This window comes from Salvelinus namaycush, chromosome 22 (assembly GCF_016432855.1).
Source record: "Salvelinus namaycush isolate Seneca chromosome 22, SaNama_1.0, whole genome shotgun sequence".
Lineage (NCBI taxonomy): Eukaryota > Metazoa > Chordata > Actinopteri > Salmoniformes > Salmonidae > Salvelinus > Salvelinus namaycush.
Genome location: NC_052328.1, coordinates 23,828,533 through 23,849,431, shown reverse-complemented (window position 1 = coordinate 23,849,431; position 20,899 = coordinate 23,828,533).

Here is a 20,899-nt window from a genome sequence, read left to right as displayed (position 1 = left end):
TGGAATCATTTTCTTGTTTGACCGCTAAGTTTTATGTGTATTATGACTCATACTGCGGTAACATTACAGGTAACATTACAAAAATGTTCTTTGTCCCTAGAATTGTTAGAATTTGGGTCCAGGCTAAAGGTTTAGCGACAGGCTAATATCAATAGCACATAATAATTATCAGGGAGTGAGGCTCACTGAAGAGCTACATTTATTCACACTCACACTGTCAAATGTTGAATTGACCATCAAAGGTGACACTTAGCACGAACCTTTCTGTTTTTCTTTTGAAGAGGTACTGATGAGGGGTGAGCCCAGATCCACAAAGTCATCCCACATTGTGATGGAGCAGTTTGAAGGTGAGTGTTATTTATCTGTAAAATGTTTCATTAAAAGGTGTTTTGTTATAAATTACATGGTAATTTACTCCACGTTGTGCACTGATTAGATCAATCCACATGGTGCTTTAGGAGAAAGTGGCTCACCTGTAATTTGATGTATCAATAGCAATGAATTATAGATGGTTTACATCAGTGTTTGTTTACATTTAGTTTACAGTGTTTGTTTACATTTACAGTGTACAACCTTATGGGTTCTGATGGGGTACGACAGTTGAACTAAGCTCATGAGGCATTTATAAGTAATATTCTTCAAGAATCATAAGGTTATTTATAAGTCCAATATGTAGCAACTGCAGATTGCCCATTTAAGCATGAGGCTGACTTTCCCTGTGTGTAATAACTGTAGATTATGTCTAAACTTAGATTTTACACTTCTACATCAGCCTTCACAAATGATTTCCAAACATGTTTACTCTTGAACATGTTTTTAAGAACTTCAAAGTTCCTCATCCACATCAATAAGGCCGGTTATAACAAAAATAACCACAGTCAAAGGAACACTGTGTTGTGGTTGGACAACATCTTCTCTTCCTCTTTATGCATATTTAATGAACTCTGTCCTCGCAAATAACATCAACAAAGAGCCAGGGAACCTTTCCTTAAGTCTTCTGTCCACCTTTGTTAACTGGGTGACAGTCTATTGTGAGTGACTGTGTAAGTGCTGCCACTGAGATAAGAGATCAGAAGAAGGGCTGAAGAATGGCCCTAAACCACATCATTTCATAATGAAAGTTTCAAATGTTTACTGCATTCGATATTACTTGGCAATCCAGTACCTACAGCACCATGTCACTGAGGTCAGAGACAAAATAGTTTTGTTTCTCAATAAATTGTATTCAGACACAGCTCTGTGTAGATATCCCTTGAATATTTTATTTTTTGAAATGGCACTAACTCAAAAAACTAAGGGGTTAAGTAATTAAGTAGTCCCGTGTGGCTCAGTTGGTAGAGCATGGCGCTTGCAACGCCATGGTTGTGGGTTCAATTCCCACGGGGGGACCAGGGTTCAATTCCCACGGGGGGACCAGGGTTCAATTCCCACGGGGGGACCAGGATGAATATGTATGAACTTTCCAATTTGTAAGTCGCTCTGGATAAGAGCGTCTGCTAAATGACGTAAATGTAATTTACTTGATAAATGAGCAGTTTAATATCGAAGTGACTACAGCCATTTGTTCTCACATTTCTATAATTCAGCTTATTTTGTTTCATCACAGAGCCATACCAAACCATCTATTGCTCTCGTGCCCAAAAGGAAGAACAAATAAAGCAGAAATCAATCCTTTAGAGGTCACCTCCACAACAAGTCTATGACACTTAACTCATGTGAATTCAAGGATGACAGACTGCACATGCAAAGGTTATGGCCCTCTTTAAGAATGACAGCTCCTGCTCATCCATGCATCAAACGGTCACTTATGGATATAACGAGGTCATTTACAGTGCCTTGAGAAAGTATTCCAACCCCTTGACTTATTACACATTTTGTTGTGTTACAGTCTGAATTCTATATGGTTACCAAGCATATTTTTCTCACCCAACTACACCCAATACACCATAACATACATAATACACCATAATACACCCCTTTTTGATCTGGTCTCACCTCTGCAACTCCCCAACGTGCTCGGGAGGCGAAGGTCGAGTCATGCGTCCCCCGAAACACGTGTGCCATCACGTTCAAACACGATTAGGACACGCAGGTTTGAAATATCAAAACAAACTCAGAACCGATTATATTAATTTGGGGACAGGTCGAAAAACGTTGAACATTTATGTAAATTTAGCTGGCTAGCTTGCTGTTGCTAGCTCATTTGTCCTGGGATATAAACATTGGGTTGCTATTATCTGAAATGTACAAGGTCCGCTACTCCGACAATTCATCCACAGATAAAACGTTAAACCGAATTTGTTTCTAGTCATCTGTCCTTCTTCCTTCAGTATTCTTATTCTTATTTTGGACTTTATATGGCAGTTGGCAACCAACTTTAGGTGCATTACGGACCTAAATTCATCTTTCAATCACCCACGCGGGTATATGTTCCTAAAAACCAATGAGGAGATGGGAGAGGCCGGACTTGCAGCGTGTTGAGCGTCACAAATAGAACCAATTTCTATTTTAGCATCTGGACACGCAGACGCTCGCTGACGCACGCGAGCAGTTTGGGTTCAATGATTGAATAACATGTATGTGTACATTTATTTTGCAGCGCGACATGTCCGGTCTGGTCAGCATGTAAGAGCTTTCCATACCTGGATTGTGCAACATTTGCCCATTATTCTTTTCAAAATTCTTCAAGCTCTGTCAAATTGGTTGTTGGTCATTGCTAGACAACCATTTTCAGGTCTTGCCATAGATTTTCAAGTAGATTTAAGTCTTAACTGTAACTCAGCCGTTCAGGAACATTCACTGTGTTCTTGTTAAGCAGCTCCAGTGTAGATTTGGGCTTGTGTTTTAGGTTATTGTCCTGCTGAAAGGTAAATTAATCTCCCAGTGTGTTGTGGAAAGCAGACTGAATTAGGATTTTGCCTGTGTTTAGCTACATTATGTTTCTTTTTTAACCTGAAAAACTTCCCAGTCCTTAATGAGGACAAGCATATCAATAACATGTTGCAGCCACCACTATGCTTGAAAAAAGTGGTACTCAGTAAATTGTTTTATTGGATTTGGCCCAAACATAACACCTTGTATTCAGGACAAAAAGTGAATTACTTTGCCACATTTTTTGCACTATTACTTTACTTTCCATGTTTTGGAATATTTGTATTCTGTACAGGCTTCATTCTTTTCACTCTGTCAATTAGTGTCACAATCGTTTGAATGATTGGACCAAGGCGCAGCGTGCATAGAGTTCCACATAATATTTTAATGAATGAAAATCACCAAAACAAAATACAGACAGAAACGAAACGTGACGCAAATGCAGGGCTAACAGGCACTACACAAAAACAAGATCCTACAAATACCAGGTGGGAAAAAAGGCTGCCTAAATATGATCCCCAATCAGAAACAACGATAGACAGCTGCCTCTGATTGGGAACCATACCAGGCCAACATAGAAAATGAAAAACTAGAATGCCCACCCTAATCACACCCTGACCTGACCAAATAGAGAAATATAGAGGCTCTCTACGGTCAGTGCGTGACAATTAGGTTAGTATTGAGGAGTAACTACAATGTTGTTCATCCTCCGTTTTCTCCAATCACAGCCATTAAACTCTGTAACTGTTTTAAAGTCACCATTGTTCTCATGAAATCCCTGAGTTGTTTCTGTCACGTTCCTGACCTGTTTTCTGGTAGTTTTTGTATGTGTTAGTTGGTCAGGACGTGAGTTTGGGTGGGCAGTCTATGTTTTCTGTTTCTATGTTGGTTAATGGGTACCTAATATGGTTCTCAATTAGAGGCAGGTGGTTTTCATCTCCTCTGATTGAGAATCATATTAAGGTAGGTGTTGTCACATTGTTTGTCGTGGGTGGTTGTCTTCCGTGTCTGTGTTTGTTTGCACCATACGGGACTGTTTCGTTCGTTCATCGTTTTATGTAGTCATTTTTCCTGTTCGTGCGTTCTTCGTGTTTTATGTAAGTTCGTATGTTCAGGTTTGTCTACATTCGTTTTGTTATTTTGTAAGTATTCAAGTGAAGTTCGTGTTTTTCGTCTACACTTAAATAAATGCATTATGTCTAAATACAACGCTGCAGTTTGGTTCAATCCCTGCTCCTCCTCTTCGGATGAAGAGGAGGAGGAACGCCGTTACAGAACCACCCACCAATCCAGAACCAAGCAGCGTGAGTTCGAGCAGTGGACATGGGAGGACGTGTTAAATGGAAAAGGTTGCTACACATGGGAGGAGATCCAAGCTGGAAGAGATCGCCTTCCATGGGAACAGCTGGAGGCGATTAGGAGAGCGGAGGCAACGGGAGAGAGAGACCGGATTTATGAAGGTACGCGGCTAGCACGGAAGCCCGTGAAGAAACCCCAAAAATTTCTTGGGGGGGGGCTAAGAGGTAGTGGGCCAAGGGCAGGTAGGAGACCTGCGCCCACTTCCCAGGCTAACCGTGGAGAGCGGGAGTACGGGCAGACGCCGTGTTACGCAGTAGAGCGCACGGTGTCTCCTGTACGTGTGCATAGCCCGGTGCGGGTTATTCCACCTCCCCGCACTGGTAGGGCTAGATTGAGCATTGAGCCAAGTGCCATGAAGCCGGCTCTACATATCTGGCCACCAGTGTGTCTCCTTGGGCCGGCTTACATGGCACCAGCCTTACGCATGGTGTCCCCAGTTCGCCTACATAGCCCGGTGCGGGTTATTCCACCTCCCCGCACTGGGCGGGCGACGGGGAGCATTCAACTAGGTAAGGTTGGGCAGGCTCAATGCTCAAGGGAGCCAGTACGCCTGCACGGTTCGGTATTTCCGGCGCTACCTCCCTGCCCCAGCCCAGTACCACCAGTGCCTACACCACGCACCAGGCTTCCAGTGCGTTTTCAGAGCCCTGTTCCTCCTCCACGCACTCTTCCTATGGTGCGTGTCTCCAGTCCAGTGCCTCCAGTTCCGGCACCACGCATCAGGTCTACAGTGCGCCTTATCCGGCCAGAGCCATCCGTCTCCCCAGCGCCATCTGAGCCATCCGTCTGCCCAGTGCCGTCTGAGCCATCCGTCTGTCCCGAGCCATTAGAGCCGCCCGTCTGTCCCGAGCCGTCAGAGCCGATAGTCAGTCAGGAGCCGCTAGAGCCATTCGTCAGACAGGATCTGCCAGAGCCGCCAACCAGACAGGATCTGCCAGAGCCGCCAACCAGACAGGATCTGCCAGAGCCGCCAACCAGACAGGATCTGCCAGAGTCGCCAACCAGACAGGATCTGCCAGAGCCGCCAACCAGACAGGATCTGCTAGAGCCGCCAGTGAGCCATGAGCGTCCAGAGCCGTCAGCCAGCCATGAGCGTCCAGAGCCGTCAGCGAGCCATGAGCGTCCAGAGCCGTCAGCCAGCCATGAGCGTCCAGAGCCGTCAGCCAGCCATGAACGTCCAGAGCCGTCAGCCAGCCATGAGCGTCCAGAGCCGTCAGCCAGCCATGAGCGTCCAGAGCCGTCAGCTAGTCATGAGCGTCCAGAGCTGCCATGTATCCAGAACTGCCCCTCAGTCCAGAGCTGTCTCTCTGTCCGGAGCTGCCCTTCAGTCCGGAGTTGCCCCTCTATCCTGAGCTACCTCTCTATCCTGAGCTACCTCTCTATCTTGAGCTACCTCTCTATCCTGACCTACCTCTCTGTCCTGAGCTATCTTGTCCCGGAGCTGTCCCTTATTTTTGTGTTGCCTCTTATATTAGGTGGGTGGAATAAGAGGGTGGTCATTCTGAGGGGGAGAAGTAAGCTGGGATTGACTATGGTGGGGTGGGGACCTCGCCCAGAGCCTGAGCCACCACCGTGGTCAGATGCCCACCCTGACCCTCCCCTAGACTTTGTGCTGGTGCGCCCGGAGTTCGCACCTTAAGGGGGGGGTTATGTCACGTTCCTGACCTGTTTTCTGGTAGTTTTTGTATGTGTTAGTTGGTCAGGACGTGAGTTTGGGTGGGCAGTCTATGTTTTCTGTTTCTATGTTGGTTAATGGGTACCTAATATGGTTCTCAATTAGAGGCAGGTGGTTTTCATCTCCTCTGATTGAGAATCATATTAAGGTAGGTGTTGTCACATTGTTTGTCGTGGGTGGTTGTCTTCCGTGTCTGTGTTTGTTTGCACCATACGGGACTGTTTCGTTCGTTCATCGTTTTATGTAGTCATTTTTCCTGTTCGTGCGTTCTTCGTGTTTTATGTAAGTTCGTATGTTCAGGTTTGTCTACATTCGTTTTGTTATTTTGTAAGTATTCAAGTGAAGTTCGTGTTTTTCGTCTACACTTAAATAAATGCATTATGTCTAAATACAACGCTGCAGTTTGGTTCAATCCCTGCTCCTCCTCTTCGGATGAAGAGGAGGAGGAACGCCGTTACAGTTTCCTTCCTCTCCGGCAACTGTGTTAGGAATGACGCCTGTATCTTTGTAGTGACTGGGTGAATTGATACACCATCCAAGTGTAATTAATAAGCTCAAAGGGATATTGTATTTAATGTCATTTTTGTTTAAATTAAAAAAAAAATTTTTTTACATCTACCAATAGGTGCCCTTTTTGCGAGGCATTGGAAAACCTCTCTTGTGGTTGTGTTTGAAATTCACTGCTTGACTGAGGGACTTTACAGATAACTGTATATGTGGGGTACAGAGATGTGGTAGTCATTCAAAAATAATGTTAAACACTATTATTGCACACAGAGTGAGTCTATGCAACTTATTATGTGACTTGTTAAGCAATGTTTTACTCTTGGGCTTATTTAGGCTTGCCATAACAAATGGGTTGAATACTTTTCAGCTTTTCATTTTTAATTAATTAGTAAAAAAATTATCAAAAACATAATTCCACTTTGGGGTATTGTGTTTAAGCCAGTGACACAACATCTCAATTTAATCTATTTTAAATTAATTCTGTATAACAACATTTTGGGGGAAATAGTCAAGAGGTGTGAATACTTTCTGAAGGCACTGTACCTGGTTCCAGTAGTGGTTTAATGTATGCATTATTATGGAACTTTAAAATCCAGCTGTCACTTTCAGTATTACCCCTCCAGAAAGCTAAACCATTATTATTTAATCCTAGGGTTACATAATGGCGAGCCTTTTTACCTCATCATCAGTACTGAATTCATATTCTACAGCATAGAAATCATGTCCCCCTGCCACTACAGCCACTTCTATTCCTTCGGACATATGTGTGTACTGTGTACCGTGGCCCAGGGGGGTAATAGACATGAATGCATAAAGCGAGGGTGACTTTGACAGTGCTGACAGGATATCCAATCCCCAAGGAGGCTTGATTATCATGTATTCAGACAGTCACTGTAGCCAATCAGTTTTCTTTTTATTACGATGTGTACTGTAGAATTCTTCCCCTTATCCTAGGGAGAATTGGCTTGTCTAATTGAATATGCTGCAAATAGGAGGCATCCCCTCGGGACATTGTCTAACACTTTTGAGTAGGGATTGTGACTGTGTGGGTGTTGCATATAAAATGTTGCTTTAAGGCTGTACTAACGTGGCTCTTGGGGAGAGGAGGCACATCTGGGAGATAATGCAAGCTGTCACCCATGTCAGATGGAGACCATTCTCATATAATCTCCTGCCATTTAGCTGCTGGTGAGAGGCTGCATGACCAATGTTGATGAAGGTTAGCCAAACACCTCACAGATAGGGGGCATGAATGCATGCCATGTGAAATTACAGCGCTGGTCAGAGGCAGACAGAGAGAGCTCCACTGTTGCTTAAGTAGGTTTGTTTCTGTGATTCAGTCGTGATTGAAGCTTTCAGACAAATGACTCTATTTTTTGCTTTTGTAATAGATTTTGCATGCCACCCTCTCTATGGAACTAATTTTCCCTACATATGTCCAATAGTGTGACAGAGCCATTTGTGAGTCAAACCACAGGAGAAACTAAACTGTATGCAGTAACATGTTGTACTGTACATATTGTACTGTACAACAGACTTTCACTGAGAAAACAGGGCATATTGAATTTACCCTGTACATCAAATCAGTGTTTAGGGGTGCAGTCTTTATACACCTTCAGACAATTAGACTAAGAACTAGAACTACGGAACATGAAATTCTGTTCTGTACACGATTCACTCAAGAGGTTAGAGAGTGAGAAGCATGGCACGATAGCTCACCCATAACTATACTAGCTACTAATAATTTCTTACCATGCATGCTGTCTAATGGCCAATTTGTTGTCTTCTTTCAGAAGACGGCAGCACAAGAGGTGATGTGACGTGATGGTCCAGTTCAAAATTGATTGTAGGTTACTTCATTTCAGAACAAACATCAAAACGCTCTCATATGCCCTGTGGCCTACTCAGTGCTGTTATTTACACTGCATATCGTTTTTTTGTGACAAGATTATAAGGTGTGGTACAGTGATGTTAAGTATATGTTGCTGATCTTCAACAGATGTGATGTGTGTTTCATCACACTTGACTACTGATCTGTCAACAGGAAATAGGCGTGAGACTAGAGTCTGAGCACTGGGGTTTTCAGTATTGTTCATACCCATATTTACATCCTTGCATAATGTTTGAAATGGTACAACTGTTCTAAAGGCAGGGGGAATTATGTCAACATGGAAACCAATATAAGTTTCTCCCATGTTCAGTATGTACATCCATATCGAACTAAGTTGCATTCATCAAATGCCTCCTGGTTGTAGGCCTACCATTCAGTATTTCCATACAGTATTAAAACAGAGAATATCATTCACTTAACCTGCATCTTTTCATGTTGTGTTGCAATCCGCAGTGTTTTATGGTTTACATACACAATGTCATTACTCTTATCTTAAAAGGAACAAGGAAGCATATCTGGTGGCTAAACTGTCTTCTGCCTTGAAGTTGAGTATGTGTTTAATAAGCATGTGGCATAATTCCTTTCTTGTAAAATAATAAAAAGAACAGAGAGAGAGAAAAATACAATTGCAAACAATGTTGTTTCCATGCATTCAACAGACATCTGTAAAGCCAATCACCCTTTGAAAATGGATTGTGTTGTCCAGTGGAGAACAGAATAATTAGCATGGACAGGCTGTTGTCAGTCTTGTAGTAGGTGAGCTGGAGAACTACGATGGGCAGGCTGGCTGTTGGTTTCCCTGATTACTATACTTTCTTCACATTCTTTCTTGAGTTTTTCCTCATCTATGTTTGATCCCATCCATCTTCTGGTGTCCCTGTACAGTATGTCCCATTGCAGGTGGACTAGTATCACAAAGGACAGGCTTGTGTGTAATCTCTGACTTTTTTGAAGAGGTTTAACTGGAAGAACCCCTGGCCTTTGATAACTGTCGTTCTATCTTTTCTAGTTTGTCCTTTTTCCTCTTCTTAATGGGAATTGCTCATCAGCCAATGGCATCCATCATCTAAGATCTTCCAGTTGAAAAACTTGAATACAAACACATCAACAAAGTTTATTCTTCTGATGTGATTCCTTCACTACATTGATAATCCTGGCATTTTTTTCAGAGTGTCCCGGCAATGAAACATCATAGTTTCAGTTATTTACCCATCAATCATTTTTGACAGAAGCTTGTGCAGCTCTGTTTTCAGGTTGGACCTAGTGAGACTCAGAATGAAACTGTTTCCACTCCTAAACACAACCGTATGTTAACACTAAGTCACACAGCATGCTTGGAGTTAAAGGTCAAACAAAGTACACAGGGCTCACATTTTGCTTGCTTTAGTGTCATATACAGTTTGCCACAAACTACTGAGATTTGCACTTTACCAGGATGGAATGGGTTCAATACAAATCCCTGTAACACCCAGGCATGTTCTTATAGTGGATTCTTGTTAACTTGAGCCTGGCCAACTGTTTCATCACAATAATACATACACAATCAGAATCCATTTAGAGAGACAGGACTGTTGGATGTGTTTAATTAAACAAGACATGCTTCATTGCAGAGTCTAATGTAAAGTTAGCTTATGCTTTCACCCATAATACACTATACAAATTAAAGCATTATCATGTAGTCACAGCCTAACTGTTCAATGGATATTCCAAATTGAATCACAGATAGTACCAAACTTGGGGGGAAATTATGATTTCGATAAGATATATATATTTACCACTGGAAAATATATTTCTCGTGATCGCTCAATCACTTACAGTGTAATACCAAATAGGTAATGCATTACACTTATATGTTGTACAGAATGTGACTTGCATGACTTATGACCATGCTGGGATTCATCAGTCACTGTTCACTCATCCCTATGCCCATAGGGAGAACTCAATGACATCTGACTTAAATAACCAATAGAAACAATCCAACCTGTTAGCACGTGTATTTTCTTACCATCCGACCAATTATTTACCCCATGCAAACATTTACATTGTAATTTTAGCAGACACTCTTAACCAGAGCAATTAGGGTTAAGTGCCTTGCTCAAGGATACATCAACAGATTTTTCACCTAGGCGGCGGCTCTGGGATTTGAACCAGCAAACTTTGGGTTACTGGCCCAACGCTCTTAACTGCTATGCTACCTGCCACCAAACAAATGTAATACATAATGCATCTGACAGTTTCCGTGAATCAATTTTTTTACGCACACATTCACTGTCCAACATTTCTGTTTGTGGTCTGATTTTAATCTACTAAATTATTAATTCCATTTTGCCATGGAAGATTGGAAGTAAATAAAATACGTTATTTGCAAAAATATGGTGTTCAAACATGTCATTAGTGTCACGACTCCCACCGAAGGTGGCTCCCCTGCCTGTTCGGGCGGCGCTCGGCGGTCGTCGTCACCGGTCTACTAGCTGCCACCGATCCCCTTTTCCTTTTCTGTTGGTTTTGTCTTATTGGTTACACCTGTTTCTTGTTTGGGTTTTGGTTAGGGCTATTTAAGCCTGTTATGCCCGCCTACTTTTGTGCGGGCTTGTTTCTCAGTTCGTTTTGTGGATGTGCATTTTTCTTATTTTCTCCGGACTGTTTGGGTCCTGTTTTTGGGCCGGTCATTGTATGTGCCTGGTGTTTTTGGCGTGACCTTTTCTGTCACCGGAATACATACGGTTGTCCTCAACCCTCTGCTCTCTGCGCCTGACTCCGCACCCACTACTCCTAGAAGTCGTAACAATTAGCCTCATCTAACACAATCTGTCTGTCAGTCATTCGAGATGTGGATGAAATTACTCATACATTTTGAGAAAGTAAGACCTGTTGTAGAAAGAATGAAGAACATTGTAATCTAAACCAAACTGCAAGTGCTAGCTGAAGCCTTACATTGTGTAATTAAAAGAAAAGGTTTAAATCTGCTGAAAATCATCTGAGGCTCTCAATGTCTTAAATACAATAAAAAACAATAGAGAATGTCAGTCCTTTTGAACTAATAAGCTTCCTATTTCAAAGCTTCTAATTTAAAACATTTTGTTAATCAAAAAGACAAATCTAACCAAATGAATAGTACTTATTTAAAATTAGCAAGAATGTCATTATTACTAAAGTGGTAGCTTTGGCCAGCTAAATCCTGAAATATTTGCTGCTCAAACTGCCAGACACAATTTCCTGTTGAGTGTGTATCTCCCACTCCCTGTCCAGGAAAAGCATGTGCTGCTTTGTGGTCCTTAATGTACATAGACAGACCAGCCAACTTCTATTGGAGGTCTCATTAGATTTTGAAAGGCCCAGAGAAGAAAATTATGATATTTTACTGTAGAAGCTTCCCATAGTTCCAATTGTAAAGGAAAGGCCCATCAGGAATTGGCCTATTGTCCTTGTATGTGCCTGCCTAAAAACGTCTCACAAAATGTTGTCTTGAAGCTTGTTAGAATACATGGAGGGGACAGTTAGACAGAATGCACAGGATGTTATCACACTGAGATGTCTGCTCCAATCCTTAACATATTTGAAGGGGTGGGGGTTAAGGCTAGGAGTGAGTCTTCATATTTTGACATAACTCGTTACTTATTAGCTGATAGACCATGGGTAGTGAGAGAGCTGAGCTGACTAGTGTTGTCACGATACCAACATTTTACTAACAATACCATACCAGACCAAGTATCACGACACCGCATATTATCACGACACCACAGGGAAAAAAATTCTGAGTGACCTAGCATCCTCTTCATCCATTCTCTCTGATGCTTTTTCTTTTCTAAACATTATGAGCATGTGCTACACAGAAAACATGTCCCTTATATTCACACTTCTACTCAATACAACAGAGATAGAATTTAACTTCACACTGTATAATACAATGCTGCATAGAATGACTGATTTGCTCAAATTTTCAAAGGCCTACCTGTGATTTGGCTGGAGAAATGGGAGAAAGGAATATACATGCATAATGATCTGCATTACATTGTGGCAGTAAGCAGAAAACATGGCATGAAACCTTCTTAATCTTCAGTAAAGAGACCCACACAGAGCTCCCTCCCTCCCTCTCTCTCTCTCTCAAACACACACACACACACCACTCTCTCTCCCACAAACACATACACACACTTCCCAACTTGAAAACGTTAAGCACCAAACAGAATATAAGGACCATCAGAAAGAGATAGATTGTTTGATATAGTTTAGGCCTACATATGAATCCTTCCTTTGAAACACATCTCATGAGTGGTGAAGCAGACCCTTTTACTTTCTTCATGTGCCAATCACATTTGCCTGACTGAACAAAATTGTTTATCAAACCAATAATTAGCAACCCGGGATTAGTTTAAAACAACCTGCGGCATGGTTTGTGAAATTATATAAAATCAGTGTGAAAACACGCAGGGGAAAAAGGTAGCTCCAGTAATATGGGTCATATTTTTTATTACCGTTTGAGCTGGAGACAATACGTTGTCTTTGATGTAAAGCTGCAAGCCTGCCTGTCGTGAAGCTGTGATCTATTTATCCTCTCTGGCACCTAGAGACTGCGTGACAGCGAACTTGCAAAGCCTACTCAGACTGGCCTGTGCTTTATGAAATTATACAATGTATCAACTTGGGTCACACTGCACTCTGCGGACTGAGAGAAGCAGGTGAGTGATGGCTGGAAGGGAATGTGGCTGCCGGCTGGCTGATTACAGCTCCCACAAGTGATATGTGTATGAAAGTGAAGTGGATAGTATTGGACTGTCGCATACAAGTAACTAGTGTTGCTTAAAACTTCTTAGGGATAGGTCCCTTTTTTCTCAATTTCCTGCCTGAATGACGTGCCCAAAGTAAACTGCCTGTAGCTCAGGCCCTGAAGCCAGGATATGCATATAATTGTTATCATTGGAAAGAAAACACTTTGAAGTTTGTAGAAATGTTAAAATAATGTAGGAGAATATAACACAATAGATATGGTAGGAGAAAATCCAAAGAAAAGACAACCAGAATTTTTTTGGTGAGAGAGACCATACTCTTAGAAATGCAAGAGAAAGGTCATATTGTAAATTCCTATGGCTTCCACTGTTAACAGTCTATGTTCAATGTTTCAGACTTGTAACTTCAAAAACAAATAAGAAATAACAGTTTTAGTAGAAGGACAGTCTTGGAAATTCGTGTTTGCGATCGCAATGAAGGAATTACGCACCTGCTAAAATCGGTTTCCTATTGAACATACTTCTTTCCAAAATAAATATTATAGTTTGATTACATTTTAGGATATCTGAGGAGTAAATAGAAACGTATTTTGACTTGTTGAAACAACGTTTAGGGGTAGATTTTCGGATTCCTTTCTCTGCATGTTGAACGAGGGGATTACTCAAATCGATGGCGCCAACTAAACTGACTTTTTGGGATATAAAGAAGGATTTTATCTAACAAAACGACACTACATGTTATAGCTGGGACCCTTTGGATGACAAATCAGGGGAAGATTTTCAAAAAGTAAGTGAATATTTAATCGTTATATGTGAATGTATGAAACCTGTGCCGGTGGAAAAATATTTTGATGTGGGGTGCCATCCTCAAACAATCGCATGGCATGTTTTCGCTGTAACAGCTACTGTAAATCGAACAGTGCAGTTAGATTAACAAGAATTTAATATTTCAGCAGATATTAGACACTTATATGTACCTAAATGTTTATAATTTTAATGATTATTTATTTGAATTACACGCCCTCCAGTTTCACCGGAAGTTGTTCCGCTAGCAGGACGCCTAAATTCAACTGAAGGGACTTTATTAACAGGAAAATTTGGTAGTATCATATGAAATAGTACTATGGTATTCTAAAACGTTGGTATCATAAGTATTATGATGTTTTGGTACTGTGATATTACTGTGGTACTGATATACCATTCAACACTGGAGCTGACAATAACAACATCCATTATTCAGCAGTTTAGACATCTGTAAGAACAGCCTGATGGACTATGAAGCTATTTAGCATCATTATGATAATGTGGCCGGTGACACTTTTCTTCTTAAGGCCAATATCTTGAAAACTTGACTGCTGACATGCAAAACATTTTGGAACTGTATCAAGAGTGGACTAATATTTATATATATATATATATAAATATATTACTATATAAAAACTATATATAGTTTTTGAGTGGAGTTCACCTTTAACATGAAACTTGAACATGGGGAATTTCATTTAGTATTAAGGTCTGACACAGTAGGGGTTTAATAATTGATTCATCATACACCACAGGTAATAAAAACCACACATGTTGTGTGATAACCTACTGGACTACGACACATTTCATACACACAAAATTAAAATGTCCTCTCATCTACACGTGAACATCTGGCTGGCAAAAAACAGGAGGTTCATTGTCGTCACTCTCTGAAGAGTGAAATGCTGCCCCCCCCCCCCCCCCCCCCAAATTAGTTAATTAGTTATTAAGGCTTCATTTGAATCACTTAAGGTGAACCAAACCCTATTTGTCTGGTCAAGTCTACAAGCTTAGGTGGACCCCCAGAGCCTACTATATTGTATGTGCTTAAATGCTATAGTTGCCATGGCAACGTGGCCAGGTAGAAGACAGTGGATGAAAGGAGGTGTAGACGGGGGTGACAGGTGTTGTTGCATTCTACGACTTATTGACTGTATTTCCCCAGCTAGTGCATCTTTTTCACAATGCTAATTTAAGCAGTTCTGTGTTGGCTCTGTCAAAAAATGGAGATGTTGTATTGGAGCAACGTTATTGAATTACTTGGTTTCCGTAGGTAAAAGCAATGGTGTGCACGGTTGGTTTTCTGCAGAAAATGGCACCATTGGGTTTCTTATCCTCTCTATGTCATTGCCTGCCCATTTCACCAGGCTGAACAAAAGATGATAATCTGCCAGGTAGAGGCACTGCTCCGTAATGGCCTCAGGTTTTCAAAGACTAAACAAAATATCTATTTACTTATCACATAGCTGACACATGTTGAGTTTGTTTGGCTGTAGAGTATAATGAGGGGCTGTTAGTTTGGAAGAAACTTGTAATATCCACAATTACAATTGCATGTTACACTTTCCTAAATGAAATGGTGTTAAATTAATATCCTGAGGCAAAAATAAGCATTGAGACTCTAAGGAACACGCAAATTAACATGAGTTACATTTGTACTTGTATTTGTATTTATTAAGTATCCCCGTTAGCTGCTGCCAAGGCACCAGCTACTCTTCCTGGAGTCCAGCAACATCAAGGCAGTTATATACAATTTGAAATATTACATGACTTTACATTTCACAACACTTTGTCCAATACATTTAATGTGTTCCCTCAGGCCACTACTCCACTATCACATATTTACAATACAACATCTACAGTGGGGAGAACAAGTATTTGATACACTGCCGATTTTGCAGGTTTTCCTACTTACAAAGCATGTAGAGGTCTGTAATGCAAATTAATTACTTAAAAATCATACAATGTGATTTTCTGGATTTTTGTTTTAGATTCCGTCTCTCACAGTTGAAGTGTACCTATGATAAGAATTACAGACCTCTACATGCTTTGTAAGTAGGAAAACCTGCAAAATCGGCAGTGTATCAAATACTTGTTCTCCCCACTGTATGTGTGTGTAGAACACGTGTCTTATCATGTGTATGTGTGTCTGTGCCTATGTGTGTGTGTGTCTCTTCACAGTCCCCTCTGTTCCATAAGGTGTATTTTTTACTGTTTTTTAAAATCTGATTCTACTGCTTGCATCAGTTACCTGATGTGGAATAGAGTTCAATGGCTCAATAGTCATGGCTCTATGTAGTACTGTGTGCCTCCCATAGTCTGTTCTGGACTTGGGGACTGTGAAGAGACCTCTGGTTGCATGTCTTGTGGGGTATGCATGGGTGTCTGAGCTGTGTGCTAGTAGTTTAAATAGATACCGCGGTGCATTCAGCATGTCAACACCTCTTCCAAAAACAAGTAGTGATGAAGTCAATCTTTCTTCCACTTTGAGCCATGAGAGATTTACATGCATATTTTTAATGTTAGCTCTCCATGTACTTTTTAAGGGCCAGCCATGCTGTTCTGAGCCAATTATAATTTTCAGAGTTCTCTCTTTGTGGCACCTGACCACAAGACTTAACAGTAGTCCAGGTGCGACAAAACTAGAGCCTGTAGGACCTGCCTTGTTCAGAGTGTTGTTAAAAAGGCAGAGCAGTGGTTTATTATGGACAGACTTCTCCACATCTCAAATCAAATCAAATTGTATTTGTCACATGCGCCGAATACAACAGGTGTAGACCTTGCAGCAAAATTCTTACTTACAAGCCCTTAACCAACAATGCAGTTGTAAGAAAAATAAGTGTTAAGTAAAAAATAATAGTAACAAATAATTAAAGAGCAGCTGTAAAATAACAGAAGTGAGGCTACATACAGGGGGTACTGGTACAGAGTCAATCAATGTGCGGTGGCAATGGTTAGTCGAGGTAATTGAGGTAATATGTACAGTTGAAGTCGGAAGTTTACATACACCTTTGCCAAATGCATTTAAACTCAGTTTTTCACAATTCCTGGCATTTAATCCTTGTAAAAATTCCCTGTTTTAGGTCAGTTAGGATCACCACTTTATTTTAAGAATGTGAAATGTCAGAATAATAGTAAAGAGAATGATTTATTTCAGCTTTTATTTCTTTCAGCACATTCACAGTGGGTCATAAGTTTACATACACTCAATTAGTATTTGGTAGCATTGCCTTTAAATTGTTTAACTTGGGTCAAACATTTCGGGTAGCCTTCCACAAGCTTCCCACAATAAGGATTTTGGCCCATTCCTCCTGACAGAGCTGGTGTAACTGAGTCAGGTTTGTAGGCCTCCTTGCTCGCCCACGCTTTTTCAGTTCTGCCCACAAATGTTCTATGAGATTAAGGTTAGGGCTTTGTGCTGGACACTCCAATACCTTGACTTTGTTGTCCTTAAGCCATTTTGCCACAACTTTGGAAGTCTGCTTGGGGTCATTGTCTATTTGGAAGACCCATTTGCGACCAAGCTTTAACTTCCTGACTGAGGTCTTGAGATGTTACTTCAATATATCCACATAATTTCCCTACCTCATGATGCCATCTATTTTGTGAAGTGCACCAGTCCCTCCTGCAGCAAAGCACTCCCACAACATGATGCTGCCACCCCCGTGCTTCACGGTTGGTATGGTGTTCTTCTGCTTGCAAGCCTCCCCCATTTTACTCCAAACATAACAATAGTCATTATGGCCAAACAGTTCTATTTTTGTTTCATCAGGCCAGAGGACATTTCTCCAAAAAGTACAATCTTTGTCCCCATGTGCAGTTGCAAACCGTAGTCTATTTTTTTTATGGCTGTTTTGGAGCAGTGGCTTCTTCCTTGCTGAGCGGCCTTTCAGGTTACGTCAAAATAGGACTCGTTTTACTGTGGATATCAATACTTTTGTACCTGTGTCCTCCAGCATCTTCACAAGGTCCTTTGCTGTTGTTCTTGGATTGATTTGCACTTTTGGCACCAAAGTACATTCATCTCTAGGAGACAGAATGCAGCTCCTTCCTGAGCAGTATGATGGCTGCGTGGTCCCATGGTGTTTATACTTGCGTACTATTGTTTGTACAGATGCACGTGGTACCTTCAGGCGTTTGGAAATAGCTCCCAAGGATGAACCAGACTTGTGGAGGTCTACCATTTTTTTCTGAGGTCTTGGCTGATTTATTTTGATTTTCCAATGATGTCAAGCAAAGAGGAAGTGCGTTTGAAGGTAAGCCTTGAAATACATCCACAGGTACACCTCCAATTGACTCAAATGTTGTCAATTAGCCTATCAGAAGCTTCTAAAGCCATGACATAATTTTCTGGAATTTTCCAAGCTGTTTAAAGGCACAGTCAACTTAGTGTATGTAAACTTCTGACCCACTGGAATTGTGATACAGTGAATTATAAGTGAAATAATCTGTCTGTAAACAATTGTTGGAAAAATGTCTTGTGTCATGCACAAAGTAGATGTCCTAATCGACTTGCCAAAACTACAGTTTGTTAACAAGAAATTTGTGGAGTGGTTGAAAAACGAGTTTTAATGATTCCAACCTAAGTGTATGTAAACTTCTGACTTCAACTGTACATGTAGGTGGAGTTAAAGTGACTTTGCCACCTGGCCAGTCTTGACACCACTGCCTGTTACAGCCCTTCCCAGTTCTTCCCGAACCACCTCTCCGAGCCCAGGTACACCCCCAACATTTTAAGCCCTTCACAACCCCACTGCAAACCCCCTGGAAGCAGAGGAGGGGTCCTTGTCCCCCCCATAGCAGAGCTTTGCTCTTGCCCCAGTTTACCTTAGCTGATGAAGCTCCCTTGTACACCTTCAGACTAATCTCTAGTGCCTGCATATCCTGACCATCCCTGACCATCACAGAAATGTAATCTGCATACGCTGACACTGCTATGCCTGTCACCACACCCATGCCTTTCCAGCACTCTCCCTGCAGTCTCCTGCATAGCAGGCTCAAAAAAGGCTCAATGGCTAGTGTATATAACTGCCACGATAGAGGGCATCCTTGTCTAATGCCCCGTCTCACCCAAACTGGCCTACTGAGCCCCCCTCCCACCTTGACCATACATGACGCCACAGCATACAACATCTTCACACAGGTCAAAAACCTTTCCCCAAACCCAAACCCAGACATAACATTAAACAGATACTCATACTCTATCAAAAGCCTTCTCTTGATCTAAAGAGACCAGTCCAAAGTTCACATTAGAACCTCTCGACAAGTCCAACATGTCCCTGATTAAGAACAAGTTGTCCGTGATTGAGCGTCCCGATACACAATATGTTTGGTGCTTATGTACTATCGAGTCCAGATGGGACTTCAGTCTGAAAGAGAGGACCTTATCTACCTCATCCCCATACTGTATTTATTTATTTATCTTGCTCCTTTGCACCCCAGTATCTCATCTTGCACATTCATTTTCTGCACATCCTACCATTCCAGTGTTTAATTGCATTATTGTAATTAATTTGCCACCATAGCCTATTTATTGCCTTACCTCTCTTATCCTACCTCATTTGCACATGCTGTATATAGATTTTTCTACTGTATTATTTATTGTGTGTTTGTTTATTCCATGTGTAACTCTGTGTTGCTGTATGTGTCGAACTGCTTTTCTTTATCTTGGCCAGGTCGCAGTTGCAAATGAGAACTTGTGCTCAACTAGCCTACCTGGTTAAATAAAGGTTAAATAAAAAAATAAAAACCTTGGCAAATATCTTGCAGTCCAATGCCACAAGCCTCCAGTTCTTAAGTTCACACAAGTCCCCTTTTTGGGCAGGAGAGTCAGTTCCGCCCGACGGCAGCTCATCGGCAACTCTCATACCCCAACGCATTCACGCAACATACAAAAGAAGGCCAGTCCAATTATTCCCCAGAATTTTTTATGAAACTCCACTGGGAGTCCATCGACCCCCGGTGCACCGGGGGTCGATGGACTCCCAGTGGAGTTTCATAAAAAATTACATTTGGGTTACGGCCTCTGCCAGTTCATGGGACAACAGAGGAATGTCCATTTCATCCCTCTGTGCCAGATAGAACTTAGGGAGTTCTGCAAACAAGACCTGAGCACACATAGGAATACACATTTATTCCCTATACAACTCAGTATAAAACTCCACAGTTCGCTCCCGCATCTCCCCCACCACAGAGGTCACCTACCCATCAGACAGCCATAGACAATGCATACCCTTGGCTTCACCGCTCTGTCTTTCCAATCCAAAGAAGAAGGAGCTGGGAGCATCCATTTCCTCCTCCCCCTAGTCTCTTACACTTCCCAACTCCTCATCCACTAGCATAACCTGACTAGACCCAGTCTAATCTACACCACCCTCCATAGCATGACTAGGCCCAGTCTCATCTACCTCACCATCTCTAGCCTGATTAGGCCCAGCCTCATCTACACTACCATCCATAGCACGACTAGGCCCAGCCTCAGCTACCCCACCATTTCTAGCCTGACTAGACCCAGCCTCAGCTACACCACCATCCATAGCTCGACTAGACCCAGCCTCAGCTACCCCACTATCTCTGTCATGACTAGGCCCAGCCTCTGCTGTCTGTGTCTCATTTCCCCCTGCACGTTGACCTCGATGTCCCCCACGGGCGCTTGTACCCTCACCTTGTCTATGGCCTTTATGTGGTCACGGAAAGCTCTTATGCCCCAAATCCCCATATTCAAAACACTGTAGACTATCACTGCTGGCAAACCCTGCGTAGAGCCGCTCTCCATACCTGACTTGAAAATGCACATTTAGCTGTTGCTCATTGTTATTCAGAAACATGAACACTTGCCTCCGGAATGAAACAACGTGCTTAACGGCATCTGCCTGAAAACCTGCCAACAGTACAAGAAAACCGCTAGCAAACTTACCAAAACGAAAGAGAGAGAGAGAGAGAGAGAGACTCAAAACCTGCCACACAAGGCAAAACATTCCATTACACGTGTCAACAGTATGTTTACGTTATATAAAATTTTCTGAAATTGACCTTATTAAATTAGCATTGTAATTTCACACATAT